The sequence below is a fragment of the Dasypus novemcinctus genome, chromosome 10 (genome assembly GCF_030445035.2).
Source record: "Dasypus novemcinctus isolate mDasNov1 chromosome 10, mDasNov1.1.hap2, whole genome shotgun sequence".
Lineage (NCBI taxonomy): Eukaryota > Metazoa > Chordata > Mammalia > Cingulata > Dasypodidae > Dasypus > Dasypus novemcinctus.
Genome location: NC_080682.1, coordinates 26,293,496 through 26,311,892, shown reverse-complemented (window position 1 = coordinate 26,311,892; position 18,397 = coordinate 26,293,496). Strand labels below are relative to the sequence as shown.

At 35.1% G+C, this 18,397-nt stretch overlaps 2 pseudogenes; both read right to left on the bottom strand.

Moving 5' to 3' along the window:
- Positions 1 to 13,369: 13,369 nt before the first annotated feature.
- LOC139439913 (protection of telomeres protein 1 pseudogene) lies at positions 13,370 to 14,317 on the bottom strand (annotated as a pseudogene).
- A 2-nt stretch (positions 14,318 to 14,319) lies between these two features.
- Positions 14,320 to 18,397, bottom strand: part of LOC101414059 (protection of telomeres protein 1 pseudogene) — a 105,431-nt pseudogene continuing 101,353 nt past the window's right edge.

Sequence of the window (18,397 nt, the reverse complement as noted above, 5' to 3'; positions counted from 1 at the left end):
GCATAGAAAAATAGCAGATCTTATGGGAATGAAAGGCACAATAAATGGAATTAAAAAAAAAAACTTTGGAATCATATAATAGCAGATTTGAGGAGGCAGAAGAAAGGGTTGGTGAGTGTGAAGAAATGGCCTCTGAAAGTGAACACACAAAAGAACAGATGAAGAAAAGAATGGAAAATTGAACAAGGTCTCAGGGAGCTAAGTGACAGAAAAAAGCATGCAAACATACATGACATGGGTGTCCCAGAAGAAGAGAAGGAAAAGAAACAGAAAGAATATTTGAAGAAATAATAGTAGAAAATTTCCCAATCCTATTGAAGGACATAGATATCCAAGTCCAAAGAAGCACAATGTACTCCCATCCAAAAAAACCTGAATAGATCAACTCCAAGACACATATGCATCAGACTGTCAAATGCCAAAGACAAAGAGAGAATTCTATAGCAGCAAGTGAAAAGCAATGCATAACATATAAGGGATACCCAGTAAGATTAAGTGCTGATTTTTCACCAGAAACCATGGAGGCAAGATGACAGTGGTATGATATTATTGTTACTACAAGAGAAAAACTTCCAGCCAAGAATCTTATATCCAGCAAGACTGTCTTTCACAAATGAGGGTGAGACTAGAATATTCACAGATAAACAGAAACTGAGAGAATTTCTAAGCAAGAGACCAGATTTTCAGGAAATAGTAAAGGGTGTGCTAGAGCCTGAAAAGGAAACGCAGGAGAGAGAGGCCTGGAAGAGAGTCTAGAAGTGAAGATTATATCAATAAAAGTAACAAAAAGTGTCAAAAGAGTGGTTAAAATAAAATGACAGATAAAACTCCAGTAGTCAGGGATAAACTTAGCAATGATATAAAGCACTTGTATTAAAAACACTGCAACTCAATGTTAAGACAAATTTAAAAAGCCCTAAATAACTGGAAGAATATTCGATGCTCATGGATTGGAAGACTAAATAACATAAAGATGTCGATTCTACTCAAATTGATATACAGATTTAATGCAATCCTGATAAAAATTCTACCAACATTAAAGAAAAAGTTGAAAACATGATTATTAAATTCATTTGGAAGTAAGGAGTCCTGAATAGCTAGAAACATCATAAAAAGGAAGAGTGAACCCTCATCTCCAGACTTTAAATCATAATACCTACCTATAGTGGTAAAAATTGCATGGTACTGGCCTAAAGACACAGTAGACCAATGGAACCAAATTTATGATTTTGAAAGAGACCCTCACAGGTGTGGCCAAGTGATTTTTGACTAGCCTGTCAAACTCACACAACTCAGGCATAACAATCCATTCAACAAATGGTTCTGAAAGAATTGGACATCCATAGCTGAAAGAAGGAAAGAGGACCCATATCTCACACCTTATCCAAAAACTAACTCAAAATGGATCAAAAAACTAAAAATAAAAGCAAGAACCATAAAACTTCTAGAATAAATTATTGGAAAATATCTTTGAGACCTGGTGGTAGATGGTGGACTCTTAAAGGAGATGAGAGGAGTACTGAGTAGACTACTGATGTTTAATGTATGTAGAAGTTTTAATTAGCTTTACTGTTAAAGTATGGAAATGTATAGAGTGGATGATAACACACAGTGATAAACAACTAGTTTATAAATGGGGATATGACTGAAAATGATAGTCTAGTTATCTACATGTCAATTGACTGAACCTAGAGAATAATCTAGGAACTGAATAGTGCAGTAAACCAAGAGGTGGGTGAGATATGTTGTTGATAGTAGAGATGCAAGAGTGTCCTTTGTGACAAATGTATATCACTACTGCAGGGTGTTCGGGTGTGGAGAAGCATGGGAAAAATACAGCTGGAGTGACCTATGGACAGTGGTTAGCAATAATAATATAATATTCTTGCATCTATGCAAAAGATGTACTATGTTGAAACTGAGACAGTATTGAAAATATGAGACAAATGTACACTATGGACATGGTAACAATCAAATGATATTAATTTATCTGTAGCAAATGACATACCACTTTGTGGTGTGTTGGTGGAGGGATCTGCTAATTGTTGATGGAGGGAAATTCTGCACATGTGCATGATTGTTTTAAAAGTTTACAACTTCTGTTATAAAAATATATTAAAAAAATAATAATAGTGTGGTTTGGGTGAAAAACACACCAAATGTAAGATAAGGACTATGATTAGTAGTAAGATTTTTACAATATTCTTTCATAATTTGCAAAAACTTCTCATGACAATGCAAGGTGTTGGTGGAGGGTTGTTGTAGGGGACCCCTGTATGATGTTATGCATGTTTGTTTTGTAAGTTCATGAATTTTACTATACACTTAATTGTTTATGTATGATATAAAGATAATAATAGTAGGATTGTTTGGGGGAAAATACTTTGGTTAGTAGTAATATTTTCACAATGCTCTTTAATTGTTAGTTAAAAAGGTTTAATAACAATGCAAGTTATTGGTGATAGGGTGAGTTATGAGAGTCCTGTTGATGTTATATATGTTTTTTTGTAGGTTCACAACTATTATACACTTATTGTTCATGTGTGTTTATTAAGAATAATATACTTCAATAAATTTAAAAAAAATACAATTAAAAAATGAGTGTGAGTCTAAACTATTAACAGATACACAGAAACTGAGAGAACTTGTGTAGCAGTTTGACATAGTTACGAATTCAAAAAATAGATATTGGATTATTTTTGTAACATGGTCTGTACCTGGGCATGGTTATGATTAAGGCTTTGATTGGACCACAACATTAGGGCATTGAGCCCCTGCCTCTTGGTGGCTGAGGACTCACAGATAAAAGACATGACAAATGACAGACTTGGGACATTCTTAATGTTGCAGTTTTGATGTTGGAGTTTGATTCTCCTCTTCAGCTGGAGCCCACGGGAGAGAGACAGAGCCGTTCACCTGATAGACTACAGCTGGCCTTGTCGAGAGAGGTAAAGCCTAGATAGCCTCATAGTCTACAGCTGACCTTGTGGAGAAAACAGAGGAGCTGAGCCCAGAGGAATCCAGGAAGCCTGAACCCTCACAGACATCAGTAGCCATCTTGCTCCAACACTTGAAAATAGACTTTGGTGAGGGAAGTAACTTATGCTTTATGGCCTGGTGTCTGTAAGTTCCTACCACAAATAAATACCCTTTATAAAAACCAGCCTACTTGTGATATTTTGCATCAGCACCCCTTTGGCAGACTAATACAGCTTGTAACCAAGAGACTGTCTTTGCAAGAAATACTAAAGGGAGGGCTACATCCAGAAATTACAGGAAAGAGAGGTTTGGAAGAGAATTTGGAAATGAAGATTACATCAGTAAAAGTATCTAAAAGTAAAAAAAAAAGTGGTTAAAATAAAATATGATAGGTAAAACCCCAAATTAAAAATGGGTCAATGAGAACTGACTTCACAATAATATAATTGAATGTTAATAGGTTAAACTAATCAATCGAAAGACACAGACTGGTAGAATGGATAAGAAAATATGAATCATGTATCTGCTGTCTATAGGAAATGATTCTTAGACCCAAGGTTATCAAGAGTTTTATAGTGAATGTCTGGAAAATGTTACTGCATGCATGCAGTAACCAAAAGAAAAAAAAATAGTATCTATACTCATATTGAATGAAATAGATTTTATAAGCAAAACTGTTATTAGAGCTAAGAAAGAATATTATATATTAATACAGAGGGAAGGTCACCAGGAGAAAATAATATCATAAATATATATGCACCTTACCAAGGTGCCCCAAATTAAATGGGGCAAGCACTGGCAAAACTGAAGGAAAATATATATGTCTCTACAATAATAGTTGGAGATGTTGGATTTTTATAAAAAGTTACAAAATATTTTGGGTTTTTATAAAATGTTATACTTAGGTCATGTGTGGGGCTACTGAATCAGAGTTGGCTTCAATACATAGTACAAGACCTTGTAGAAGAAATCTGTGTGCATTTGGAGAAAGTAACAGGGAGAAAATGGATGGTAGAGGCCAACGATAACCAGCAAACCAGACACAAGGAGAGAGAAATTACTATGTGACAGAAGACAGAGATGTAAACCAAGGGACCCCAAGAATTGCAGATAAGCCAATACAAATTTACTTTAGACTTGGAGAAGCAGCATTGCCTTCCCATTGCCTTGATTTTGGACTTCCAGTTCCTGAAACTTTAAGGCAGCATATTCCTGCTGTTTAAGTTTAGCCATTGATTAGTATTTATCATAGATGCCTTAAGCATGTGTGAAACTTTGTTCTTCCTTCTTAATATGTTTCTGCTGTTAAGAACCCTTGAAATTTCACTTATATTCAAGGAATGCTTTCCATTTCTTCAAAAACTCAATTGGCCACAGGCATTTTTAACTAGAGTCCAGGTCACATAAACAGATACATGATTTGGGCTGTGTTTCATTTAAGGAAAAAAAGCCCTGGTCTTGGTTTCCCACAATCCACCGCCTTGAAACAGTCAGCACTAACCGTAGGACACACATTGTATCCACATTCCACAGCAACAGCATAACAGAAAACAGAATAATAAGTGTCCTCTAAGAAAAGTAATAGATTTATGAAGACATGTCACGTAGAACAAGAAAGGGAATTAAACCATTCAAATAGGGGGCCAATAGATATTTTACCAATGTGCTATATGTGCTCATGCATATAATTTAAAGCTTGTGAAATATTAGGGAGCGATCAAGAATACATACACAAGATCCATAATAATAATTGGGAGTGTTATATATCAAAGTATCTTCTATCCCTGGTGTAAAAGTTTAGGCATCAAGTCCCACAATGTCGGCAACATAAATATCATGTTTCATTGCCAACCCCTATAAAACACTGTAATTCTTCCATAGATACCAATGAGGGATGGTGTGGGTATATATCTCCTTCCTTATACCTGGAAGCTTTGCATCTGGCAACTAACCAAGCTAACGTCAATGCATTTTTTGCTTCATTTGAGGTGGCATGAAGACACCAGTGCAGAAAAAGGTGAGTGGGTAATAGAGGCTAATTTGCTCATCTCCATCCCATATAGTACAACTCCTTCTGCTAAGTGGCCCATAAACTTAGAATTCAGTTAAGCAGGTACTCTTTATATTTTTGCCCTGTATCTCTTCCTTAAATCATCTAAACCAGCAGAGATATAGTTTCTCATAGTTGCATGCACATTTTTGCTCAGAGTGTTGGAACTGTTGGACCCCAAGTGGCTGGTCCTTTAATGCCTGCCACTTCTGCTTTATTTTCATCTTCTTTGACCTCCCATTCCTCCTTCTCCTCATCTGAGGAAGAATTCATAAGTTCCATGCCTTAGGACCTGGACCCCAGGCAACCTGTGGCCTCTAGTATGAGCATATCTACACAATAAGGTTTCAAATTGCTCATCAACTTGGCCTGATGATCAGATAAAGAGTCTTTCATCTATGTCTGTACTAGGTGCAGATCACTTTTTAGTTTTAATTCCTCTTCTAAATGGTGCACAGAGGCTTTCACATACTGTTCAGCCTCAATAGCCACTTGCAGGTCTCCTATAAGGGCCATACTATAACCACCACTGTCTGGTGTTCTCTCCTTTTCTTTTTAAATGAAGTTGCTCTGGTACATGCTGTAGCACAACCAATATACTCCCCAATGTCTTCAGGGAGCTCTCATATTCTCTCGGTGGTCCCCACTCCTCCAGGAGGGGAGTAAATACACACATATTGACTATTACATATATTGACTCAGTTGCTGAATTAGTTATTAGATTTTAGTGTTGTTGGGATTTTTCAGAATTTTCTGTATAGTGTCATGTCATCTGCAATCAGAAAACTTGACTACTTCTTTTCCAATTTGGATCCTTTTTTTTTCTTGCCAGATTAGTCTGGCTAGAAAAATTATTTCAATGTTGAATAATACTTGTGAAAGTTGTCTTCCTCCTCTTGCACTTGGATATGATGTTAACTTTGGGATTTTCATGAATAAACTTTATCATTTTGAATTAATTCACTAACTATCCAAGACTTTTCAGTGTTTTCACAGGAAGAGTGCTAGCTTTATCAAAATACTTTTTTCCTAATCAATTTAGATTTTTATATTTTAATTTTATTTTTATGATTTTTAAGTTCATTTTATTAATGAGGAACATTCAATAATTGATTTTCTTATATTACGCCACTTTTGAATACTTGGACTAAATTTCTACTGACCCTGGTATATAATTCTGTTAACATGCTCTTGAATTTTGTTTGTTAGAGTTTTTAAAGTATTCATTTATAAGTACTTTTATTGAAGTATCTTTATCTTGCTTTTGTATTAGTGTAATGATAATCAGTAGAATAGGTTAAGAAATTGGTTTAGTATGACAATGGGCTGCCAATGCAAAGTACCAGAAAAGGGTTGGCTTTTAAAAGGAGGAATTATTTGGGGCAAAAGCTTACAGTTCCAAGGCTGTGAAAAGTCCAGTCAGAGTCACCATCAGAGATATTTTCTTACCACAGTCAGCTGCTCCATTTTGAAGCAAGATGGCCACCAGTCTCTACCAAGATTTGAGCTCAGCTAAGGGCAAACGGGTATTGGGCTTTTCTATTCACAGGTCTCATATAGAGGACAGGTAACTTCACTCTGTTGCTGAATTCATCTATATGCAGTCAGGCATATAGCAGGCCTCCTCTCCTCTTGAGATACTCCTTGGGCCAAGTATCTTGGAGACTTCATGCTTAGGTGGTCTCTAGTCCTCCCTCATATGATAGGATTAAATTTGGCAGCTTTCTTTTCCTTTGTCTACCTGTGTCTCTCTGCATGTCTATATCAGACTTAGCAATGGGGAGGAGACTCAACCTGAGTCACAGCTCATTGACATAGTCCAGTCAGAAGCCTTTAAGTGATCTTATCAAGTAATCTAATCAATAGACCCTCAACCAAATTTAATTCAATCAAGTGGAATCCCACCCATAGGAATAGTTTAAAAGCAAACTCTTCCTTTTTTTGATTCATAAAATAATCACAAACTGCCACAAAAGTTTTCCATCTGATTCAATTTTGTGGAGAATTGTTATTTTTGAAATGTTGGTGCATATCACCAGAGGGACTATCTGGGCTTGTGATTTTCTTTGTTGGGATATTTTAATTACTGATTTGACCTCTATTAGTAGAGATGTTCTATTTCTTCTTGAGTCAGTGTAGGTAGTTGTATTAGTCTGCCAAAGGGGTGCTGATACAAATCTGTTACCTTTTGTAAATTGTTTTTACTGTGGTAAGAGCTTACAGTCCCAAGGCTGTGGAAAGTCCAATTCAAGGTACTATAAGAGGTACTTTCTCATGAAAGCCTACCACATGTTGAATCATGATGCGGGGGGGAGTAATCCCTGTCTGGTCTCTCCTTCCTGGGATTCCTCTTCCTCTTAAACTTCCATAAGGGTAGGCTGTAAGCTATTAGGTGAAGGAGAAATTGCTCTCCAGGGTCCCTGGATGAAAAATGACTGAGCTCTCCCTCTTCCTCATGTCTTCTTTAATGAGCATCTGTTTATAACAGCCTACCAAGAGAGGTGGAACTCAACTTGACTTATACCTTATATAAACAACATTTCATATATACATATGATGAAATAGTATGCTGTAGTAAGAAGAAGTGAAATTGGAACACACATGATAACATGGATGCATCTTAAAGACATCATGCTAAGTGAAATAAGCCAGGCTCAAAAGACAAAAATGACATGGTCTCACTAATATGAAATAAATGCAATGAATAAATGCATACAGTTAAAACCTAGAGTATAGGTTATTACAACGTAAGAGGAGAGCTGAGAAAGACTACTGATACTTAGTGTATGTTGAAGTTTTAAACAACTTAACTCTAAAAATATGGAAATGAATAGAGTCAATGGTAAGACATTATAGTGAACAGAACTAATGCAGCTGGTTTATAAATGGGATTATGGTTAAAAGGGACAGTTTAGGATATAAATATCAACTGAAAGAAAGCTAGAGTGTAATCTAGGGAATGAATAGCTCAGAGGTGGAAGAAAATTATGATCAATGGTTTAAATGTAAGAATGCTCATCTGTGAATTAGAATGGATGTCCATTACTAATGCAGACTGGTTTGAATGTGGGGAAGCATTGGAAGAGTACAATTAGTGTAAATTATGGACTAGAGTTTATTGCAATAATCTATGATTCTATCAATACCAAAGATGTTCTGTGTTAATTATTGGGGGGTAAGGAAAAAATATGCCAAATGTACACTATGGGCCATAGTTAGTAGTAATATTCTAATGATATCTCAAAATCTATAATAAAAGTTCCACAATGGTGTGGCATGTTGGTGAAGGGGTGTCATATGGGAATTCCACACAGGTCCATGATTGTTTCATAGTTCACAATTTCTGTGAAAAAAATGTATATATTTAAATATAAAGTTAAAAAATCATTTGGCTAAATGGTGGATTTATTTTTGAATGCTTTATTTTATCCCATGTTCTATGTTTATGCCTTTACTTAAATGTTTTGGTTACTATAGCTGTGCACTGGCTCTTGAAATCAGGAAGTATGGTAGGCTCGATTATGCATCCCTATGACAGACATATCTTTAAACTTAATCTGCATATCTGTGGATAGTAAGTAATGGAAATGGAATTTTTATAAAATGTTATACTTAGGTTAGATGTGGCCCTGATGAATCAGCATTGACCTCAATAGAAAGTAAAAGAGATTGCGGAAGAAATTTGGATGCAATTGGAGAAAGTAATGGAGAAAATGGAAGTAAAAACTAATTAAAACCTGAAAATCAGACACAATGAGAGAGAGATTATTATGTGACAGAAGGCAAAGATGTAAACCAAGGGACCCCAACAATTGTAGATAACCACAACCAGATTGCTTTAGACTTTGGGGAGACATTATTGCCTTCCCAATGAGTTGATTTGGGACTTCCAAATTCTGAAAGTATGAGGCAGTATATTCTTGATGTTGATTGCCCACTCATTGTGTGGTATTCTTCTTAGCCACCTGGCAGCTTGTGCGAATGTTTCCCCCTTCTCTAAGTGGTAAACAGAGATTTTTACAACTTATTCTGCCTGGAGAGCCACACACAGTGTTCCTAGCAAGGGCCATGCTATGACCACCATTATCTAGTGATCTTCCCTTTTCTTATTAAAATGCAGCTGCTTTGTTACCTGCTATAGAATAGCCAATATACCTAACAATGTATTCCAGGAGTCTCCATATTCTCTTGGTGTCCCGCATTCATCCAGGAGGCCAGACATATATATATATGTATAGCTTCATGCGGAATTCGTTACTAGATTTTAGTTTTCTTGGAGATTCTTTAGAATTTTCTATATAGAATCATGTCTTCTATACTAGGGAAAATTTTACTGCTTCCTTTCTAATTTGGATGCCTTTTATATTCTTCTCTTGTGGAATTATTCTGGCTAAAACATACAATTCAATGTTGAATAATACATGTGACAGTGTTCATTCTTGTCTTGCCCTTGAATATGATGTTAGCTATGGGATTTCATATATGACCGTTATCATTTTGAGTTAATTTCCTAATGTTCCAAGACTTTTCAGTGTTTTTACAAGAAGTGTGCTGGATTTATTCAAAATTTTTTTCTGAATCAATTTAGTTGGGTATGTTTTAATTTAAATTTTTATGATTATTTACTTCATTTTATTGATGAGGTGCATTGCATTAATTGGTTTTCTTAATATTGAGTCACCTGGGAAAAATGTCACTTATTCCTGGTATATAAATCTTTTAACATACACTTGAATTTTCTTTGTTAATTCTGTTAGAATTCATTTATAAATATTCATATTTTTGTGGAATCTTTATCTTGATTTTGTTTCAGTGTGATGCTACTCACTATAGTAAGTTAGGAAATCGTTTTAGTAAGGCAAACAGCCGCCAATGCAAAGTACCAGAAATGATTTGGTTTTTATAAGGAAGAGTATATGGGACAAAAGCTTACAGTTCCAAGGCTGTGAAAAGTCCAATCTGAGTCACCCTCAGAGATGTTTTCACACCAAAGTCAGCAGCTGCATTTTGAAGGATGATGACCCCCTATCTCTTCCAAGATTTGAGCTCAGTTGAGGGCAATCAGACATAGGACTTGTCTCTTTCCAGTCCTCATTTACAGATCTTGGCTGCTTCACTCTCTTTCTGAGTTCAACTGCATGCTATCAGGTATACTGCAGGTCTGGTATCATCTTGAGCTACTCATGGACCCAGCATCTTGGTTCTTCATGCTTATGTGATCATAAGGTTCTTTTTCACATGGCAGGGTTAAATATGGCAGCTTCCTTCTTCTGTGTCTGCCTGTTTCTCTCTGCATTTCTGTTTAGAACAGAAGAAGTAATATGAGGACAGTCAACTTGAGTCATAGCTCACTGACATAATTCAATCAGTAGCCCTAAATTTATCTTATCAAGTAATCTTATCAATTGACCCTCAACCAAATTTAATGCAATCAAATGATATCCCACCTACAGGAATAGATCAGTTTAAAAACAAATTCTTTCCTTTTTTGGGATTCATAAAATAATCTCAGACTGCCACAGAAAGGTTCTGATTCAGTTTAGTGGAGGATTGCTCTTTTTGGAATGTTGGTGCAATTCACCGGTGACTCTAGGTATACTTGCAATTTTCTTTGTTGGGATTTTTAAAAATATGGTTTTGTTTTTTTTAAGATTCTTAGATAACATAAATTTTTGACCCGACCCGCGGATCAGTCGAACCAAGACCTGAGGGAGGGAGTGGAAATGAAAAGGGACAAGAGACACAAAGAATGGAGACAAGACAGGATTCTGATCAAGTCTCGTTTATTGAGGGTCAATCAGGGGTATTTATAGCCAGGTATGAATGAGGTTTCGCGCCACAGATCTGATTGATCCACGTCAGGAAGTCTTTTCGGGTATGTTTCAAAACAACTGTCTGACTGGCTTGAGGATAGAAACTTAATTACTACAGCGAGGGTGGGGAAAGGGAAACTTACCTGGGGTTAGTATCTAAAAATAAAGCTTAGCAACAAGATTGCCAATATAACACCAGTGCCGGAGGCAGCTTCCCACAAATTTTACATAAAAATTATAGGGAATTCCTATATGGTGCACTCCCTACACCTCCCACATTTTCCCACATTAACAGCATTCATTAAATAAATAAAAAAATTGGAGCATTGCCACTAAGCACGAATTATAGGTTACATTGTAGTATACAATCACTCTTGCACAATTTTGTAGGCTATGACAAGATATATAATGAACTATATCTGTTGTTGCAATGTCATTCAGGTAGAATTGGCTTCACCATCTCAGAATCCTCAGGACTGGGGAATGATCTATCGAATAAAGTAGACTTACTGATATTCTATTATAGACATATTGTGACTCTAGCAATGGAAGACATTACATCATTGTCATGGAGGTAATGGCCAATGAAAGTTCTGAAGGCAGGGAGAGGAAAAAATGGTGCAATATTGGGGAATTTTCAGACTTGGGAATTGTCCTTTTGGGATATTTCGATTACTGATTTGATTTGTGTCAGGAGAGATCTTCTATTTCTTCTCAAGTCAGTGTAAGTAGTTGTATTAGTCTACCAAAGGGGTGCCAATACAAAGTACAAGACATCTCTTGGTTTGTATAATTGGTATTTATTTAGGGTAAAAGCTTAGTTTCATGTCTGTGGAAAGTCCAACTCAAGGTACCGTATGAGATACTTTCTCAGCAATGTCTACTGCCATAGGTTGGCAATCTCTCTGCTACATCTCTTATTGTCTGTCCTCAGAATCTCTAGTTTGTCATCTTGCTATGCCAACTCTCCACACTGGCTGGCACTCCTGCATGGGGCAGCACTCCTGCATCAGGTGGGACTCTGCATGGGCCACTTCATCTTGTGGGCCAGCTTGTCTTCACCAGTAGGCCCTGGACATCGAACCCCGGGCCTCCTACATGGTAAATGGGAGCCTGACTGCTTGAGCCACAACCATTTCCCTGTTATTTCTTCTTTGACTCATAGGTTGTGTGAGAGTGTAACTTTTAATATTCATGAATTGGTGAATTTTTCCAGTTAAACCTCTGGTATTGACATCTTGCGTCATTCCAGTGTTGTCAGAGATCTCTTACATGATTTCAAATTTGCTAAGTTTATTAAGTTTTCTTTTGTGACCTAGCTTATGGTCTATTTTGTAGAATAGTCTTGATGCACTAGAGAATGTGTATTCTGATCTTGTTGGTTGAAGTGTTCTTCATTTATCTGTTAGTTTTAGATTATTTATAGTATCACTATCATCTTCCAAATTTTTATTTATATTCTATCTAAATAGAATATAATCATTTATATTTTCATTTCTAAAATAAATTAAACAGTTGATATAAGTGCTTTTATTTATTCTTCATTAGTATTTAATTAGCAGATCTATATCTCAGTCCTTAACATAGCAAATAACATACATAAATATAAATACACACACAAATATATAGAAATATTTGTACAAAACTGAATATTCATGATTTAAAATTTGAAAAACATTATCAGGTAAAAAGCAGAGTATCATATTGAGTTAAGAGTTCATTCATCACTAACATGGTACATCTCTACATTCCTAAGATTGATATGAATGGAATAACTTCTAATATTGTGGAGAGGAACAAGAAATCAAGGTACATAATTCAAGCCTGACAAAAATGATTTATCCTAAAATGGTCAATATCAGCTCCAAACAAAGCAATTCTGCCACTTTCCCTTAAAACATTCACTCTCTTAAGTACACTGTAGCTCATTTAAGCAGCCATTTCTTTAAGGAGTACTTGTTTAAACAGATCCCTCTGGGAAAACAAAACAAAACAAAGCAAAAGAATGAGCTGTTATTTACCTTGTACTCAGAAAAGCCAAAAATTTAAGATAAAGACAGTTTCTAATCCCATATCCAAGCCAAAATCATCCACATTGCCAATATAAAATGTAGCACAAATTGGGATATGGGACAGCAGAGGTATGGTGGTTGGTGGGTGGAGAAACATAGGAAAAGCAGCTTTAGTATAGGATACCACACTAGGTCCTCTATAAAGACTGGAAAGAGCAAATGAAAACACAGTTCTTATTTATTTGTACTCTCTTTCTCTGTTATAGCTCTGGAAGCTATCATGCTGGATATTTTGAGCAAAAGGAACATTTTTAGTACACTCATAGGAAGTGATTAAGATAACACAGTGTCTATCTGCCAAAAAATATTTTAATATAGGTTAAAATGGAAATGTGGACAATATTTCAAAAGAAAACTAGAGAACTAAATTGCTAATGTTTTATAGTGATCTCATACAAAATAGTAATATTTTATAAAATTACAATATTTTACATATGCTAAGATGAATGGCAATATTAGATAAGATCTTCTGCAACTGTGCTATCAAAAGTCTGATAGCAAATTGGCTGTTCCATTCCATTTGTGACATTATGTGACTTGATGAAGCATTCCAACCATGGGTAACATCAGTTTTTATTTCTGAAGGACAAAACATATCCATGATCATATCCATACTTTTCTGAAGGTCATCACTGGTTAGGATTTCTGATGCTGGAATCTGAAAGAATTTGTCAGAATCCATGAGAAAAGCTTCAAGAATTCCTGTTTCATCGTCAAGAGTAAATGTCATAACAAACACAGATTGGGGAAGTACAATACACAGTACTTCTGCCACAGAAGAAGGAATCCAAAATGTTTTACCATTGAGGGAGTTTAGATTTTGATTGGCTTCAAGCTAGAACACTGCTTACACCCATAGTGGTGTACTTTTCTTTGTATAAGGAATAGTGCTGAAATGCTGAGGAGTTCAGGTCTTTGGCACCAGATCTCACAGGAATTATACTATGAAACTTGTTTGAGGGATTGCAGATTTCACTGAGTGTACCTCCTTTTATCGAAATTAGACAGTTATTTGACAGTGGGAGAATACCATTATTTCTCACAAAATGAACAGCTACTTTTTGTTCTCCTTGATCTTTAGTGGTCCACATGTCTGAATCATATAATGATGTATTTTGTAGTTTGGTATCTGGGGTTCTAGTTGCACCATTTTGCTAAATGCTATCTAAATCGCTGTCATGAGGAACATCTTGCAGTGAAAGACATTTAGGACAATGAAGTTTAACGGATTCAGAGTCTTTTGGGTTTATATGACCTCAGTTTTGCTTGAATACAATCTGTTGAGGGGCTTTTTGTTTCAAAATATCACCCAATGGGGTTTTCTCCAAATACTGATGATCTGCAAGTATTGTTGCAGATAGTTGTTGACATATTTCTACCTCATATAGTGATAGTAATCCGGAGCCTTCAGAGTTCTTGCCACATGTACATGATTAGCATAGACCAAAATGTCTACTGTCAGATTCTGCAGTCAGTTGATGTGACTTAAATCACCTTCAAAAACATGGTCTTGTATTAAGACCCTCCAAGATAGGAATTATGTCCTGGTGCCATCCCACACCTTTAGAAGAAATGATGCTCCATCCACTTCTGCTTTGCCCAACAGCTGGCAGGTCAAGTCAAAATACTGAATTGGCCTAATATCCCACAATTTTAGTAATGTTGAAGAAGGTGAAATATGATTAGATGCCCAAACACGTAAGGCTTCTACTATTTTGTGGTCCTCACTGGTGAAGTTAAAATACTTGCTTGAAGTACAAGGTATGATAGGAGCTCCCAAATTTCCCTCAAATGTCAAAGAAGCAAAGCCAGGGCTGGTGATACCTTGAGTCTCTTTTTACATATCTGCATCAGTTCCTTTGCTAAGATATGGGGGTTTGAAGAACTTCACACCACCATAGACATTGACAATTGTACCACCTTTAAGTTGATGCAGGGGTATGTAAATATAATGAGTTTGCTGGAACCAAAGACAGATTCTGTCAAAAAGTCTCTTACAGATTTAACGTAAACATAAACAGTTGGCTTGAAATCTTCAAATGCTTTCAAAAATAAAGAATGTTTAGCATCTCTGTTCGTAGTTGAAGATGATGACCAAAAAAATCCAATCAATGCAATAGTGTCCCCTTGATAGAAAACTTTCACACAGTCCTTTGCTAGCCTTCCAAAAAATAATACGTTGATACTGTGGACCTCTGGATTTGAATTTTCTTTTTCTTGTAGCCCAGTCTTCAAAATCGCTGTTCCATTAGCACGATGAGTCAAAGGAGATGTAAGTGAAAGTATTCCCGGCGTCCTACCAAGAAAATCAGGAAGCGTTTAGACCGTCACTCCCATGACGTCATCTCCGGTCTTCTCTTTTTTAAATGTTGGTTTTAATATTTATTGATAGATCAAGGAACAATCTATTTCTGCTTTCAAAGTGTCAATATGTTTCATTATTGTGAGTTTCTAATGTTTCCATGCATATATATTTATAATTCTTATGTCTTTTGGTTGATGACACTTGAACCATATGTAGCTGTGCTTATCTGTCGTTCTAACAGTTTTGAACATCAAAACTTTGACCTATTAGCATAGGTACCCTAGCTTTCTTTTTGCTACATTTTCATAGAATTTTTCCCACCCTTTTAATTTGAACCAAGCTAAGTATTTGAATTTAAGTTGAATTTCTTGTAAAAATCTATTATTATTAACCATTCTTAAATCTGAATTTAGATGTAGAATTTAGTCTATATCCATTTAAAGTAGTTGCTAATAATGCAGAATTTTCTTTTGCCATTTTTGCTATTTGCAGTTTGTTTTTGTACATTTTATTCCTTTCATTAATGTCTATTATGATATCTCTTTGATTTTTGTATCTTACTATTTTGAATCTCTTCTCATTTCCTTCTGTTTATTTTTCAGATATTTTCTTTTTGGTTATCATTGGGCCTATATTAAAGATCTAAAATCTATAAAAATGTCGTTTGTTTTCATTTCAACTTTGTTCCTATACCCCACCATCCCATCACAATTTTTGTTGCGCTTGTTATGTATTATATCTTTACACATTAAATAGTCTTAACCATAGAATTGCCATTACTTTTCAAGCATCTGATTTTTAGAACCTGTTCAAATAAAAGTGGCTTATATACAAAAATGCAATGCCATCTTATATGATAGTTTAGAATTACCTATAAAGTTACCTTTACCAGAATTCTTCATTCCTTTATGCTGCTTTGATCTAGACTCTAGTGTCCTTTGCTTTCCATCTGAAAAACTCCCTGTAGCATGGCTTATAGGACAGGTCGACCAGGGTTAAACAGCTCAACTTTTTAAAAATTCTGGTAATGTCTTAATCTTTCCTTTATTTTTAAGACTTATACCGGATATAAAATTCTCTGTTGAAATTTGTTTCTTTCAGCAATTAATTTTTTCAAACCTCCGTATTCATACCACTTATGGATTTCATGATAAATCAGCCCTTAGTCTTATAGCACTGCCTTCTGTGTAACATGTTGCTTTTCTCTTCCAGCTTTCAGAAGACTCTACTTGCCATTTCATTTTACAGTTTTACTGTCCAGGTTTGAGTCTTCTCAACTTTATCCCATTTGTTGTCACTGGCCTTCTTGAATGTATGGTTATATCTCATTAACTTAAGGAAGTTTTCAGCTATTAGTTCTTAGAATATTCTTACTAATTTTTTTCTCTCTTCTTTGGTGATTTCTTATGTTTTATCTTGTTCTTTTGGATAAGCCATGATTCTTGTCTTTGTCTTGTAAACTTTTGTTTTACAATGCAAATTTTAATATTTTATATTTTAACTATGGGGTTTAGACTCTGAGTTTTCTCTTTTTTAAGGTGATACTCAGCTGCTTATAAGCCAAATGTGTCACTTGAGTGTCAGGAACTAAAAACAACAAAAATCAATGCCAAAAACACCTTTAACTGTCTTTTGATATTCGCTATGTGTTGGTTGATGTTCTCCTTGAGAGTTTAGTTCTCCCATAAAGAAGCTCAGCTAAGGCAAAAGTTTGAAGTCTAACAGTTTTAGGTTACATCTCTTAATTCAGGTTTCACCTTGTTACTACAATTAACTAAATGCTTGCTGGAGTTTTGTGAAAGATACTATGGCCTTTGATTGTAGGGTTCAGAGATTCTGTGGGTGAAGAGACCCTTGAGTGTCTTATACTGCCTTCTTCATTGTCTAGAAACAATCATAATAATATTAAGAGCAATAAAATAATTTATGGATGTAAATTGCATCCTCACAGCTAACATTAACAATACAATGCAAGGAAATATGTTTTAAAAATCTATCAGAGAAGTATAATTATGAACTTCCTTCCTCTTATCTTTACTCATTTCAATCCTTATCTGTATCTTCAGATCTGTCCTTATCTTCACATTGATATCCTTGCACCCTCTCATCCATATTGCCTATGGCAAGATTGCCCCACCCAGGGTACTGAGTGTATTTTAAGATTAACTGTTGAAGCAAAAAATGAATTTTCCAATCCCTTCTTAGAAATGTCATCCTGATTATTAACTTTCTTAGTTTCACCCAATATAAAAGCTGTGAGAAAAAGCTTTACGGGGGAGTCTGATTTGAGACTGTATATGTCTCTCATCAGCAAATAGAACCACTTTACTTTCCTTACCTAAATCAGTGTCTGTCAATTCAGTCATGCCAAGAGAATGAACCTAGTCAAGCACCATCCCTGCCTCTCTTCAATATGATATGAAAGGCAAATATCACATAACACATTATTTTAAGTTGTATTAACACTACCATATAAGGTCCTGTAATTATTTCTATTAGAAAAAAGACACAACTGTATGATGTCTTTAAGAAATAGATGACTAGGAAAAGGATATAAAAATGTACTCCTATAAGTATAAACATATATATATACAAGTGTTCAAAGTAGTACTGTTAAAAAATTAGAACTTTGTGTTCTAGAAATATGAATGACATTAAAAAGTTACAATACAGCCAAAATTCCTTCACAGAGCTTCAAGTAACATTAGGAATTGAGAGAATTAAAAGCACAAATATAATTTTAAAGATAATAACACTGAATAGTTGACTGAGATAAAATTTTAATTTTGTTGAAATTTTGATCAACTAAGTCATATTGCCTTTTTGTTTCTTCTATTCTTCTGCCAACAAAATCTTACTATTAGAGATCATATATTGGAAATCCTCCGGTAAAGATTCAACAAAAAAGATTAGTCATAAAAACTTTTGTAAATTATTCATTCTTTGTCTCTTGTATATTTGAAAGTATACTTAATGACTATAAAATATTGATTTCAATACGGAAGAAAATTGCCTTCTGTGATTTTTAAGTACTGAGGAGATCTTATTGAAGTGAATATATTAAAATCCAATGCCATTTATTGTGAAAAAAAAATTGAAGCTAGCTTTTAATCTGCAAAGAAACTTTTCTCATTATCACTGGATTTTTCTTGAATTGAATAATTGTACACTCAAAAAT